The following is a 12,145-nucleotide window of genomic DNA, read 5'->3' as shown; positions in this document are numbered from 1 at the left end:
TGATTGCCATGGTTGTTTGTTAGGAAATGAATGGTGTGGTATGTCAGAATAATTAACATTCTGTTCTTGTTGATTACTATGTTGGATACCATGCTCATGTGGAATATTTTTTGCATTTTCTACCTTAACTATCACAAACACAACAACTACCCTCTCATCTCACAAAATACTCGCTACATCTTCATCATCCCTGATACTTACGCGCGAAACCCCTGCGACATGGCTGAGAGATGCATGTAGCTTGATTTCATTATTATGTGAGTTGCAACAACCTCTTCAACCAGCTTCACTAGTCCCAAAAATGACAAATCACTCCCAACACCCCTCACTCATGTCTCACCACCCTTGTAAGTGTCATCGACCCAATGACCACCGGATGTAATCATAAGCTTCACATTTGACAAGTCACTGAAATTTAACAAAAAATAAGTGTCAGATCAGTCAATTTATCAAAAATAGCCCCTCAATGCATAGAAACCACTTATGCAATGCCTAAGTCACATTTGGTCGGCCGCATAAATTTAACAGAAATTAAGTGTCGTAATGTCTAATACACATTAATGCAATGCCTAATAACTAGTGAACAAACGCCCCTAAACAAGAAGCGAATTACACAAGTCACGCGTCATCGCTCTCGCAATATATAACAACAGGTCACGTAATACATAAAAACCAGTAACATAATCCTAAAAAACTATTGAACAAAAGCCTCTAAACAACACATGAATTACACAAGTCACGTGCAACCACTCTCGCAATACGTAACAACAGGTAACGCAATATATAAAAATCAGTCACGCAACCCTAAAAAACTACTGAACAAAAGCCTCTAAATAACACATAAATTGCACAAGTCACGCACCACCACTCACGCTACAACAAGTAACGTAATATATAAAAACCAGTCACATAAGCCTAAAAAACTACTGAACAAAAGCCTCAAAACAACACATGAATTGCACAAGTCATGCGCCACCACTCTCGCTATAACAGGTAACGTAATATATAAAAACAGTCACGCACTGCCTAAAAACTACTGAACAAAAGTCTCAAAGCAACACATGAATTACACAAGTCAGTCAAGCACCGTCAGGCTCGCAACACCAAAGAATAAGTCACCCAATGAATAATAAGCCTCTAAATAATAGGTGAATTGCACAAGTCATGCACCACCAGTCTCACAATACCTAATAATAAGTCAATCGATGCCTAATATCCACTCACATTATGCCAACTTAAACAATCACGTACTAGCCCAACGTCATGCAATACATAACAACACGTCACCATAGGTACTCTATTCCATATACATACAAACCACTCACGCATTGTCTCAACAGAAGATATGCATTGCACAATTCACACACCGTATATAAATCATTTTCCCAATACCTAATAATAGGTCACCCAATGCCTAACATCCACTCATGAAATTATACAGCATAATATAACTTAAACGAACAAAATAACTCAACGAAATATGTGCTCAATGAAAATAAAAATTGCTATAAATTTTATTCAAATTTTATTAAAAAGACCCCCCCAAAATACAAGGAGATGATACAAAAAAAATGAACCGTAGTTCATTTCTTCATAAGTTCATCTACTTTGAACTCTATCTCGGCGAGAATCTTTTCGTTGCTCAAGATGGTAGCCTCCAGATCAAAAGTCCTTTGCATCAGGTTGTCGATGAGGACTTGCATCTCCTGCTGGAATATATGCAACTGGTCCCTCACACTCAAGAATATGTGCAACTAGTTCCTCACACTCAAAGGCACTTCCTCCTCTTTGGAGGCTACCTCTTTCCCCTTCTCGACTCTTGGATCTCTGGACATCATTTTTCAATTATCTGAGATTGATTAAGATAATTGAATTTGATTCAAATTGTCACGATCCGGAACTCCATCGAGCCCGTGACAACCGTCGCGACGTCCCGATAGACATTCATTACCAGGAACGTCAATCGAAACCTCGCAAGGCTTAACATCTGTTTTTCTCGCTTCCCCTGTGAGTATTAGTTACTAAAATCATGTTTTGAGAGATTATAAACTATTTTCAAATCAAAACAATAGAAAAATAATTTTTTCTCACAGAGGCATTTTGATCATTTTTTCTCAAAAATCTTGAAATCCACTAAAAATGTAGTATGCGAGTACAAAACACATAATTCATAATCAAAAATAAGTTTAAACATCTAAAACCTTCATTTAAAATGAAATTATGATTATTTGGATATAATGAAAAAAATAAAAGAAATATTTAATAAAATATTATATTTTCTTATAAAACAATATTTATAAAGTTACCGATAAATAATTTTTGCAGCGTAAAAGCTAAATAAATTCATACATACTGTAATACAGATAGCCAAAATATAAAATTTAATTTACAGTGACGCGTGGGCCCACGAACGACCAAAAGTATTAAAAGCAATAAACCTACAGTTTTTGAGGATGCAAGTCCAACTGTAGCCCTCAACAAAGTGAGATATCTACCGACTATCCTGAGCCTGAAAGGGATAGAAATGAGGGTGGTGAGATTATATAATCCCAGTGAGTAAACAAATACCATCTAAAATATCTAAAGCTGAGTAAATGGAGACAGATAAAATAATTTAACATACTGTAATTCATCACCTTTCAACTCATTTCAACCAAATAAAATCAATTCATATAAATCGAGTAATCAACATGGCTTATGAATTTCTTAAAACTTTGGCTCGTGCCAAAATCATTCTCATACTTAGTTATTAGGGATACCTTAGTCGAGGGCTATCCCAACCGAGACCGCCAAGGCTGTTAAAAAGTTATGTACGCATAAATCGTGTTTTTATTTTGAAAACATAACCGTTCATTGGCGTTGGCTGAGTTCACCCTTACGTGGTGGTTGGGAGTGAAGTGAATTCTAAAATGTTAACCTCGGGAATTATCCATCCGTGCCTCTCACTAAGGTATGAATATAATAGGATTACCGTGCCCCTCTAATAGGCTGATCCACGAAACCCATCCACTGCAGCTACTAAACCCACCATACAATAAAATTTACAATAGCATGACATGGCAATTATTTTATTTTACAGTCTCTCAAGTCAAATTAATAGTTCATACATTTTCAACACATTTACCAAATCAACCATTCATGCCAATATTATCATAAGCCATTCAATTCAAACCATGATTTATAACACAGCAATTAGTCTCCAATTACTCCATTTTCCAAAACCATCATTCAATTTCAAGACAATTTTATAAAATCATTTCATTTAATCACATTTTGCTTATAAAACATAAAGATTTGCCATTTAAACTCATTTTCCATAAAATCACAAAATCGGATAAAAACCAATTTAGATAATTAAGACGATAGTAAGGTTACTCACTATTTCGGGAGTCGAATTCCAAGTACTCCGATTCTTGATCCTCGGGTACTATCTCTTTACTTTTGCCAGAATGCTTATCACCTAGACATAATGCACAATAAGCCATTTACTACATTGTGCTAAATTGTTATAAAACCAACTAAGACTTTATACTAATGTATGAAATGGGATGCAAATTGTTCGGATTATCGTCTAAACACGGTGTTCTACACAAATTCAATTGTGTACCTAAATAAAACGATATTGGCCTAATTCGATCTATCTTTCGATTAATTGGCCAATATGTCCAATTTAACTCCAAATAAATTCCCTTTTTCTCCCAATACTCCAAATCATCAAACACAAGTCAAGTAGCATAAAATCTAACAAAATCATTTTCACATTTTCTCTTGAAAAATTCGGCCATGGTGCGTGCATCAATACTATGATTTTTCCTACTTGATTTTCTCACCATAATTCATCATTTCCTAACCAATTCACTTGAAATAAAATCAAAATCATCATCCACACTCTACATGGAAAATTCAACCAATGAAGAATCCATGAAGAACATGTGATTTTTCTTACTTGTTTTCCTTCCAAACATGATAAATCAACTATAAACACTAAAATATCTCAAAATCTAACCAAATAAATCATCAAATCTTCTCTCTCTAAATTCGGTCAGCCATGAATCCTTCATGATATCTTGTGCTTCAACCATGGAAAATGCAAAATAATGCACGGGAAAGGTAGATCACAAGTCAAAATCAAGAAATTTTACCTTTGATTGCTTGATTACTTGAATTTTCACTTTTCCCTTGAATTTTTCCACCTAGGGTTTGTGTTCTTCTTTTCTTCCTTTGTTCTTGTTTTGGCCGGCCATATGAAGAGAAATGGGCTGATTTTTAAGCCAAAAAAATAAATGGATATAAATTTGACACATGTCACCATTCCATTGGTTCATGTGTTATACTTAGCCATTAAGCAATCTCTCTCCACCACTTAAATTTCTTCAATTATCCATGATAATATTGGATAAAATCCATGTGCTGGACAAGTGTTGGGTGGTGTAAAATTATAATTTTGCCCCTGGGAGGCAAAATGACTATTATACCCTTATGCTCGAAAAAAATACCGAAATTAAAATTTTTCACTTCTCAAACTCAAATTATGTTCTAAATAGTCAATCTTGATCAAAAACTTCTTCCAACATTCCAATTTTAACCTCAGGTGGCAAAATGACCATTTTGCCTTTGGGTCATGAAAATTCTAATTTGACTCCAAATCAGTCCTCGAACTCTGAATCATCATTTTAAGTCATTTTGAGGTTTTAAAATTCTCAATTTCATCTTAAAATCTCTATTTGGACTAGTTCAAGGCTTAAATCAACTTAGTTGTACCATTTGGTACATTGCCGTCCTTTAACGATTTTCAAGGTACCCAAGTAAGCAAACATGCATTTTTATGTAGAAATGGCATAATAAACATATTGTAAAGCCGGGCTTGACACAAATGGTTAATGGTTCCTTTTATTTTTAGGCATGAAAGCTGACTCTTCGTTTTCTACAGCCATATTAGTGTAATGAATGGGGGTTGAATTGGTTATTAAGTACCTGTTTGGCCTGCCCTTTCATCTTATCTACCTCTTCAAAGCAAAAGTCAGGCCAAACATCATTTTCCAAGAAATTCTTAATAAAAAGCAACTTAAAGGTTTTCTCTCTTTTTCACTAATCAACAAGAATTTTAATGTTACATCTTTTCTCTTCTTCTTTTTTTTTTAATTTAGGCATCATGGTAGACCAACCAAAATCTAATACTATTGCTACTATACAAGTCTGAAATTATATATATAAACTTCAAGAATTACATTAGAGCTTATTAGGTTATTAAAGATAATCAGTAGAGAATCACCTTCAGCATTAGGTAGCTAAAGTCACGCAATGCTCAACAAATATTCAATCACATAATATTATGTCACGTAACGCTTGTCACGCAACACTAACAAATATTCAGTCACGTAATGCCTATAAAGAACTCACGCAATGCTCAACAAATATTCAGTCAGGTAATATTCAGTCACGTTTTAACTGTCACACAACGCTCAACATATATTCAGTCACGTAATACCTATAAAGAACTCATGCATTGCTCAACAAATATTCAAGCACCTAATGCCAAATAAACAGGTAACGATTCCTAATATCCAGTCACACACCCTAATATCCAGTGACTCAATGCCTAAGAAATATTCACGCATCGCCTATAAACTGATTGATTTCGTTACCCCCTACCAGATTTAAGTTTTCAAACTCATATAATTTACCCATCAACTTTTTCGTTCTATGAATAACCCTAAATAAACACAAGAACCCATAACAAATACCTTGATGTCATCTCTGCACTTTGGGATCGTGAGAAAGTTGGCTGCCGATATAGACCTCGATGGCGTTGGAGAGTTGGACGGAGGGATAGCTAAATCTAAATCGAGATTTAATTTTGAAATTTTAAGCTGAATGGCAGGAAAGCAGAAAGAAAGAAACTGAGACGCGCCTTCATTTGGATTAATTGGATTAAAGGGTATTCTTGTCAAGTCGTGCAAAAAATTGGCTACAAACAGTTAAAATTATAGAGACGGTCATTTTTGAAGTCATCTTACTACGAATGTCATTTCTCACAATTTTCTCTAAATTTTATATACATGCATACACACATGTGCATACTCGCGCGCGCGCACACACACACACACACACACACACATATATATACACTGAATTAGTATAACAATCAATAATTGTTTTATTGATTGTTAGCATGTTTGTGTGTATTTTTTGTATAGAGTAAACCATACATAATAAACTTAAATGAATTTAATTTGTAAAATCCATTAATATACACTTTTATTAGAGAATATAGAAGATAACTTAATACGATGAAGTCGAGAGTCTGTATAACTTAATGAAATCAAAACACTTAACATGCAGGGTGGCTAAACTTGGCTTAGCCATAGTTGACAATGGCTAAAATTTTAAGTTTTAAGAGCATTTTATACTTTTTAGATTTTCTTTGATTGTATAAATTCTCTTAAAATATTAGAGTAAGAGAGAGGAAAGAGAGTGGAGACAAGCAAAGAAGAGAGAGAAAATAGAGTAGGGGTAAGGATACGTCAATAAATACCTTATAATCGGATATCTTACATTACTCGACTCAATCAAATAAATTTAGAGCACTTTTAGTTGATGAGTCCGGTTAGTAAAATTTTATCCATATAGGCGAAGTTAGAGGGAAGGAGCTCTACTAGGGGCCCCAGACCCCTAAAGTTTCAAAAATTTATAATTTTGTCTTTGTTTTGTTTTAAAATTTTATAATTTTACTCTTATTTTTTAAAAAAATTTATAATTTCATCCCTTCAAATATTAAATTTTTTGTTTTTGCCTTGCCAAGTTTCAAAAATTTATAATTTTGTCTTTGTTTTGTTTTAAAATTTTATAATTTTACCCTTATTTTTTAAAAAATTTTTATAATTTTATCCCTTCAAATATTAAATTTTCTATTTTTACTCCCTCAAACTGGAAATCCTGATTCCACCAATGCATATAGGTTTAGCTAATGATCTTAGGGTACTCACTACCTAAACTTGATTATAAATAATAATTTTTATATTATATTTTTGTTATATATATATATGTGTGTGTGCATGCGTACGTGTGTTTATAAGATCAAGTTGGTACCACTTGTGACAACTGTGCTCTGCGGTTAGGCCTGAAGCTGATGGCTATTTACAGAAGCAAACATCATTTATTTTTTATTACTAAAGGACTTCATTTGTTTCTTTTATTAGTACTTGGTTTTTGCTATGGAGTAAACAAAGTAAAAAGTACCTTTGACAGTTTTTATTCTTTTTCTTCTACACGTAAAACCTCCTGGAAATTTGAGCTACTTGAGTTTTGCTAGCGTTTGAATGTTACATGGATGAGCTCCCTTAGTAGAGTTGGTTCGGTAAGCAATTTTGGCTACGAGCTCATTCCAAGCATCACTAGGATGGATTGCGTCCCAAAACACGTACCGGCTTCGATCACTGCATGGCTTTGAATTACGTATACAAAGCTCTCCACCACTACCCCCAACTTTGCAGCATGTACCATTCGTCACTGTGAAACATGACCCCAAAAACAAAATAGACTTTAAAGTTTTCCATTCAATAAAAAGGCAAAAAGGAGGAGGTAAGGTAAGGCTATTTACCGAATGATAAAACAACTTACGGAGATGGATAAGGATAAAGATAGGTAAATTTGGCATCAGTTAGATTTGTATTAGGTTCCTTGACAAGCGGCATCAGTCTCTCATTGAAAGAGTTACAGCAATGTTTTATTTTGTCTACGCAGCGAGCGCCATTGGTTCCGTACACTGATATTGCAATTGGAGTGCAGCCTAATAGCCCCAGTCCATACAGGGCAAACTTCCTTGCTCCAAGGCGGTACAAAACCTAGCAGGAAGAAATAAGAAAACTCCTTGGTAAGTTTTCCAATCACAATATATATATATATATATATATATATATGATAATTTATAATTAATTATTCATATATAAAAGAACCTTTATTTGCTGTGAATATTGTTCAACGAGCGCCGCAGCGTATTGCTGTGGAGTGTATTGGCGGCTTGTGTTGTAGACCTCCAGCAAGAAATAATTGTTAATGTAGTCATTAACTTGTACCAATTCGAATGGAATAAATGCATTGATTTAGAAGCTTCCTTGTAGATGTATCATTCCTCAATATCCGATTAACTCTTGAGCTTATAATTTGGTGGTTTTTTACCTGCTCCTTCAAGGGTATTCGAACTCCCTGCAAAAGAGAGGAGAAGTCGGTGGCTATGTACTATCTTAGACCATTAAATCAAAATACTCTATAGTGTTATTCTTGTGTGTATATGATGTAATATGAAGCCAAATAACTGAAAAGATTTAGTTTAATATCAGTTGACATGTTAACTATAAGTTTCTGAATAAATTATTGAGATGCAACTGCGAATTTAATCATTGAGTTTGACCTTTCTTTATAAAGAAGCTTTTCCTTTCTTTTTTGGTCAAAGTCAAAGATAAAAATAAAAACACATTGTGCCAACGATGAATGCTTTTGAAATATATATACCAGTTGAGATCCACTTTCGTCGCGAATGCCTGTGGAACCAGACGCATAATTGACACCTTTGAGAATGCTTCCCCCTTTTGCTCTGGCGAATGGAGGCATATAATTTTGGAAACACAGAAGTTCAACTGCCATGTATAAATTAACAAGCACAATCAAAAGATTGGTCAAAATGTCAATTCTACTATAGTTGACAGAATATAATAATACAGCCTCAAAAACACAGAAACTGTGAATGCGTGGTGGAAGAGAAGGCAAACCAATAACATCCTGCACGTTCCGGCCATTGCTAAACCTTCATGTTGGTCCTTCTGGGAAGTCAATCCCGTACGGCCGATAGTTTACTTTGGCCAACGTTTTAAGGTTATTATTGTTCCCGTTATCGGATAAAGAGTCCCCGAAGATGAAGTAGCAGGGCACTTGAGGTCCTGCATTTGCCCCGTTGTGCAAGCAATTTGAGAGTAGCAAAAATGAAATAAGCAGCAGCCAAAATAGCTTAAGCTTAGATGCCACGGAGGAAAGGAAACAAGGGAGAAAAATTAAAAAGGATAAGATATTTTAATTGGGAAATCACGAAGGAGTTTTAGTTATAAAAACATATTTGTAGGTCAGTCCCGCGGTAGGTTGGATATGTGGGGAGGACATCCAGCCCGCTTTTTGTCACGTGTTAGTCTAAAGAAAGGTCACGTTTTCAAATGGAAGCATCACATTTTGCCACGCGCCAGCTTGAAAAAAGACACGTTTTCAAGTTAAGATTTTTAAATTTGTATCAGAATTTGCAAAAGAAAAAACTAACGGTCCATAAGTGAGTTAAATTAAAATATCTTTTACCAATGAGCGAATTTACTAAAATTTAAAGAAAAATAATTTATCCCAATATGACGGGGCCACATTCTAGTAACTATAAATTAAGTGATGATCAGAGACAGATGCTAGGTGGCTGCTTCCAAGTTCACCCCTTTTACTTGTTTGTTTTGTCTCAGACTTACAAGATTGTAATTGTCTTTTTTTTTTTTTTGTAATATATCCATAATTACTGTTTCATTCAATCATAAATTGTAATTCTCACTGGTTTGAATAATGATCAAATATATATATATATATATATATATATATATATATATAATAAGATAATAAAGAAAGTCGATCTTGTTTACAGTGTGTTTGGTTGTTTGGTATAGACTGTGTAAAATTATTTTTATGAATACATTTCATATTTGGAACACTAACTAATAAACTATGAAATTAATTTAACTCAGATTTATTACGATTTCAAGTCGATTTCCATTAATTGAGTTTGATTTTTTTAAAAAAAAATAAATTTTATTAGCACTAGAAGCCTTATGCCAACTAAAATCTCTATATAAAGACTTCATTTGGTATATAACAACGGACCTGTGCTTCATCATAAACCTTACAATTACAAAACGATGGGTAGTTTCTCAGTCTTAAATTGAGCTAAAAACCAAGAAGAATTGGCTCCCTACCGTCTGGCCATTAAAAACCTTTTTCATTCATTCCTTTTCATTATATCCATTAGACCATCGTTTACATAAAGCAATTGAAAGAAAAGTAATTAATGGATTCATTTGACTTTGGTGGAAATTGAATATATATATATATATATATATATATGAAAATGAATTAATTTCATTAACTTATACATTAAACTCAAACCGTACTCTTTTAGTAAAAGACTTTTATGCACTGTTTAGTTAGGAGGCTATGAGAGTCCTTTTTGTCTGAGACAAAGGGGAAGATACGTATGGCTGAGGGCACCCATTCTTCAAATTGACTTAGTTTGAGTAATTAATTCCCTGGTTCAATTTAATATATAGAGTAATAAATAATTTCTATCCCAGTACAACAGAATTCCTTATTTTTATTTTGAATAAAATTCATTTAAATTCCTAAAATTTTGTTTTAATTCAGTTTAAGTTTGATAAATTTCAAAATAATCAACTTAGTAGGTTTCATAAATCCTGTGGTTAAGATACCGTTTCTTTTTCCGTTAATGAAGTCACTCCATTATACTCATTTTATCTTTTTCATGAAACGGAAAATAAAGAAACAATAAGAGATGATGATTTAGACATAATTTAAACAATCTAATAGATAGAAAAATCATGGTGAAGGATGCTCTGCTTGAAGCCTCAAGGGAAATAGAGAATCAATGGAGTTCATTTGCACTTACTACCCACAGTGGAACTCCTATGCGGCTCCAAAAACTTAAGTGGCTTCGACCAAAAGTTGCAAATCTAAACTTGTTAGGGTCTGTAGGATGGACCCAAATACTTTGCTTTGATCATAATCAATAAGATGAAGAAGAAAGTGTTCAAGTTGATAGCTATTTTCATGGCCTTATATTTTCATTAGTATTAGCCATTAGCCTTAACATGATAAACTTACCATGTGAGAACTCATAGTCGGCTATCTTAGTTTCCATTTTCTCATCTACAATCCCACCATCATTTCAATCAAACAGAGACAAGGGAGCAGCCTTGGAAGAGAGATATCAAGATAGACAGGGAGAGAATAAAACCTTAGCTCTGCCTAAAGCCAGGGTGGCTATACAATAAAGCACATGGGAAATTGCTAAGATATATATACATATATGGAGTTGGTGAATGCCATTTGCAGAGACATATGGAACTTTACCCTGCAAGAATTTACCTCCTAGCTTAATTCTTCAACAATTTGAACCCAAAAAGCTAAAAACAAATTCAACATATCTGGACATTTGCCATATCCCGCTGCTGCTAAAACTCTTCGATCACCACCACCAGAACCTTGAAATGTTAGGACCACTTTAAAAGATACTGTTTTTGCAACAAATCAATCAAATATATAATTAATTATCCACGTAATTTCATTAATTAATTTTGTGTTACTGATGATCCTAAATTTCAGTTAGTAGGGGGTCTAGTCCAGACACAATAATACGGTGCAAAACCATTTTCTTTTGAAGTGCTAGCTCTGATTTAAGCCGAGAACAAAAAAGCTAGTACTAATTTTTCTCTACCAATCTCTTTGTTTTGAAACTGATGGATTAATTAGGATTTCCTCCCTCCTCAGCTGTGCATTCATCGGCAGTGGGGTCGAAAGGTCAGGCGTCTACCTTAATGAAGAAACTTTGTGAAAAAGCCCATGATGGAGCAAAGGAACTAATAGAGGGCCCTCCTTGACAACTTCTACAATTATTTTGCTGAGTGATTAAGGACAAGTCATTGTTGAAACCAAATGAAATTTCCAGAAAGTGCAATTGGAAAAATTAGTATTCTAGTACCTCTTCAATAAGGATGGAAACCATCTCTTAAATTGTGTTCCACCTTTTCATTCCTTGACAACCAAAGCCAACCATATTGATGTTTAATTGGTGTAGAAATCTTAATTTCACCTAACTATATATTTTATAAAAATGGAAAAATAAAGGAGAGAAAAAAAAAGTAATATTTAAATAACATAATATCTGAAAAATCTTTGAATTAGTCATGAAATTCAAATGAAGTCACTTGTTAAGTTTTTATGCTTTTATTTTGAACAAATAAACTCTTATTACTAATAATTGATTAAATTTTGTTATTCAAAATATCATTTGTCATTATATGTCATATGGTTTTGACGTGACACGTTGACA

General features: G+C 33.7%; 1 pseudogene; it reads right to left on the bottom strand.

Annotated features, from left to right (window-relative positions):
* Positions 1–7,244: 7,244 nt before the first annotated feature.
* LOC148760777 (GDSL esterase/lipase At5g45670-like) lies at positions 7,245–9,027 on the bottom strand (annotated as a pseudogene).
* Between the last annotated feature and the right edge of the window lie 3,118 nt (positions 9,028–12,145).

The sequence above is a fragment of the Theobroma cacao genome, chromosome 9 (assembly GCF_053813885.1).
Source record: "Theobroma cacao isolate CCN51 chromosome 9, ASM5381388v1, whole genome shotgun sequence".
NCBI classification, from domain to species: domain Eukaryota; kingdom Viridiplantae; phylum Streptophyta; class Magnoliopsida; order Malvales; family Malvaceae; genus Theobroma; species Theobroma cacao.
This window is presented reverse-complemented; position numbering and strand designations above follow the sequence as displayed.